Source organism: Mirounga leonina, unplaced genomic scaffold, assembly GCF_011800145.1.
Source record: "Mirounga leonina isolate KUSES-001 unplaced genomic scaffold, KU_Mleo_1.0 Mir_53, whole genome shotgun sequence".
Lineage (NCBI taxonomy): Eukaryota > Metazoa > Chordata > Mammalia > Carnivora > Phocidae > Mirounga > Mirounga leonina.
This window is the reverse complement of record NW_023270807.1, coordinates 37,014,787-37,018,594: the sequence shown is the minus strand read 5'-3', so window position 1 is coordinate 37,018,594 and position 3,808 is coordinate 37,014,787. Positions and strand designations below refer to the sequence as shown.

The 3,808-nt window shown below is 39.2% G+C and overlaps 1 pseudogene; it reads right to left on the bottom strand.

Moving 5' to 3' along the window:
- Window positions 1-2,662: 2,662 nt before the first annotated feature.
- LOC118001028 lies at window positions 2,663-3,275 on the bottom strand (annotated as a pseudogene).
- Between the last annotated feature and the right edge of the window lie 533 nt (window positions 3,276-3,808).

Sequence of the window (3,808 nt, the reverse complement as noted above, 5' to 3'; positions counted from 1 at the left end):
AATGATGTGCCAAAAGTGATCACCATGTTCCACATGTGCTCTGACCAGCAGAGCCTACTTTCACTTCCTATGATCTAACCATATGCTTCCATCATCATATCCTGAATATGCACTTTCATTTGGCAGTTACCATTTGATTTATTCATAGAAAATCTGAGGACAGTATTATCCTTTTTCTAAATAATAAAATTGTCCGATTGACCATATTTGTGTGTGTGTGTGTATGTGTGTGTGTGTATGTGTATGTCTGATCCTACTGTCAGAAAGCTGTAAGTTTAATTGTAAATGCCTGTGTTTGGCACATTTATTGGCTTCTTTTGCTTGATTTTTGTTTTTCATTCATTTCACATGTGTGTCCCTTAAGAAAAGTTATTCACTATGAGAAAAGTAATTTATGAAACTTGGCAGTGCTTTAGAGGTAATTGGTTCATCAACTTGAATTGTTTATTCATAAATGAATTCTCTATGGCTAGAAACTAATTCATTCAAATGATCAATTAATTAATTAATCAATTATTCCACTCAATTATAATTTTAGAATGACCACTGTGTTTAAGGCTTTTAGTATAAAGAAGAAAGAGACAAGATTTCTCCTTAGAGCTGTTCTTCCAGAGAGCTTATAAACAATTGGGCAGATAAGAAATACAAGCACAAGGTAATGTGAAGGGATATCCATCCATCCCTCTATTTATCAGTTATACTCTGGGACCGTTAAAGAACTACTAGAAATATTCTTACTACCTTCTCATGTATCTTGGGATTTTGTTCATTAGTGTTGATTTTTTTTTCTAATTTTCTAGTGTGAAGACTATTCTCCTTGATAAATAAATTAAAAACAAAATGGAAATTGAATAATATTGATTTAGTTTTCCGGAATTTCCAAGTGTTTTAATATTTTCTTTCTATCTTTCTTTTATTGATTTCTAGTTTGATTTCACTGTGGTAAGAAAACACATGTTTTATATAATGTCCAAAGTTTTTAGTTTTACTTAGTAGGTGGAATAGGGGAAAAATACAACTACTTTATCATCTCAAACGTAGAAATCCTGGTGGTAGTTTCCTATGTAGCATCTATTATCTCCTTCTTACTGACATAACCTCATTTTTGTTTGGGGAGGCAATGTGCCAAGTTAAAAATACTTACCTCCCTAGATTCCTGTGCCTTTAGGGGTGGTCATGTGATCAAGTTTTGGCCCCATAATAAAACAGCTGAAGTCTACTGGCTAAGACTTCTAGAAAAGCTATTGTTCTTCTAATAAAAAGGACACCTTCACCTTTCTTCCCTTCTTTGTGACTAATATGTATACATGATGCCTGGATGTACAACAGCTATCTTGTGCCCAAGAGAACAAAACCCACCCACTAAGACTGGCAGAGAAAGAAGCCAAACAGAACTTGAATTCTTCATCAACTCCTTGAGCAACTGTACCATCCTTAAGGTTCCCACTGAAGGAGGGTTTATTATGGGAAAAAAATCCTATAGGTTTAAGCTATGTTAGTTGACTTTCTGTTATGTGCACTAAACATAATCTTAGCAAGTTATTCATCCTGCTTTTTTCCACCCAATTTGGAATCAAGCTATCTTTTACTTCACCTCCAAAATCCAGCTCAAGGCAAGTTCCACTAGGATGACTTCCATGGTCCTAACCTAAAACAGTATTTGGTTTTGGTATGAAGGCCCCATTCAGCTGCCTTCACACCAAACACCACCTTCTTTCATGCTTTATCTCACTGCATTGTTTTTTAAATTTATCATCCTTTCTTCATTAAACAACTTGTTGAGGGCAGGCATTATGCCTTTTATCTGGCATTTTTTCCTCCATGTAATGCCAGGAATTTAAGCAGAGACCTGAAGTGGAACCAATTGACTTATACAGTAGTAAATACAAAGTAAAACAATGATCTTGGCCTGAGCTATCTGGTTCAGTGGTCTGGCAGAATGTCATATACAAGCTCAGTCATTGCAAATAATGGTTTTCTGGCTGTCAGTTCTAGCACAGTAGAATAATGTTGGGAGAACAGAAAAAGCAAGCACCACTTCTCACCATGTTCTCCCTCATATCACATGTCTCCCTCTGCCTCAGTGTCAGATGCCATAGAGATCACTCACCAATCAGTCCAGGGCTGGTCCAACAGAGAGGGGCCAATCACTGTTCTTCAACTACAGCCAGGCTTGCCTGCACAGCAGTACCTGTGGCTCTAGACTGGATGCCTGTACAGAAATCTGGCTCTGGCAATGGCAGCTGGAGAGGGTGATGGGACCTCCTGCTAAATGAAGTTCAGTCAAGGAATGGATGAGCTGCAAGAGTCACTTGCAAAGAGACCCGGAATGGTAAGTTAACAACAACTCATTCAGACAGATGCTTTTGCCATCTAACTCCCAAACCTACCTGTGGCATGAGGAGAAGCCCTCTCCCATAGGAGAGAAGTCAATGAGGTGGGAGACCATATTCTCAATATTGAGTCTTTCCAGGAACTAGGGCTTCAAGGCGCAAGGCTCCTGGTTCCTTCTTCTCTCAACCACCCCTGCCCTCTTTTCACTCTCACTCCCTGTGCTGCCATCACTTCTGTTGCTGCGGCTTTTCCTTCTTCTCCTTCTCCTTCTTCTTCATTTCTTTTTCTTCTTTTCCAGCAGCAGCAGCAGCAGCAGCAACAGCAGGAGTCAGTCTCCATTACTTTCCAAACTGAGGGCAGGTCTCACTGAGTGAAGAAACCTAAGGAGCTTCTTTCTTTTTCTAGAAGAATTCCTCATCGGATCAGGCTTCTCACTCTGCTGATTTCTCCTCTTCCTTCTCCTCTTCCTCGTCAGGTATTGGGGAATATTTAGTTCCTTATGGTTGCATAAAACAACCTTTTGCAAAGTGGTCTTTATAGCCACACTGCTTGCAGGTGATGTACAGGACAGCCCTGAGGGTGATCTGCCCTGTGTAATCATGGAAGGACTGCCTCTGCCTCTCTTCTTGCTCAGTGATAACATTGTTGGCATCAAAGACTTTCTCAGTCCCCTGGTTGACAACTTTCATGGAGAGGGATAATTCTATCCTATCATTTTTCATCTGTCAGCCAATAAGCTTCTCCCCCACCTCTTCTCTGACATCTACTATCTCAGAGGGCTTATCCATGCAACAGGATGACATGTGAGTTCGAATGGCCAGACCTTGCTTCCAACAGCCTGGGATTTTGATAAAAGTTTCATAGTCTGTCACCATAACAACCTCTGGTTGGAAAATAGTGTAGAGAGCAGGCAAGTCCTCCATGGTCTTGGGTCTTCCTGAATTAATCCTTAATGTTCTATGGCTCCTCCATTTCTCTTCTGTTAAATGTACTTCAAGTGTCTCTGTGTCAGCTCTTGGTCTCCTGGCCACAGCATTGGCACTTTTATTTGGCAATTTGACAGGACTCAATAAATGTTTGTTATACAGGCAGATGAAGAAAATTTTCTAAATAACATTTGTTTCATTGCAGTTTGTTGTTGTTTGCAACTATTTTCTAAGTAACTAGCTTTATAGAATATGGCTGTGTTGGCATATTTCATTTTTCTTAGCACTACTGGAAATAGCTGAGACATTGGACAGGAATTATTGCCAGGGTTATATTAAATACATTTAACTAAAGTAAAACAACATCAATTCATCTGTTCTTTATGAAATTGGCAAGCCCACTTTCTCTGTGGTGCCAAATTTTGGATATATATGTATTTTGTATCTGAAAAGTAGTTATACGCCTAAGGATGTGGGGGATCTTCCTGTACAGATTTTTGTGATGTTTTGGCTCCCTAGAGTTCTCATATGATAAATGGAATTATTCT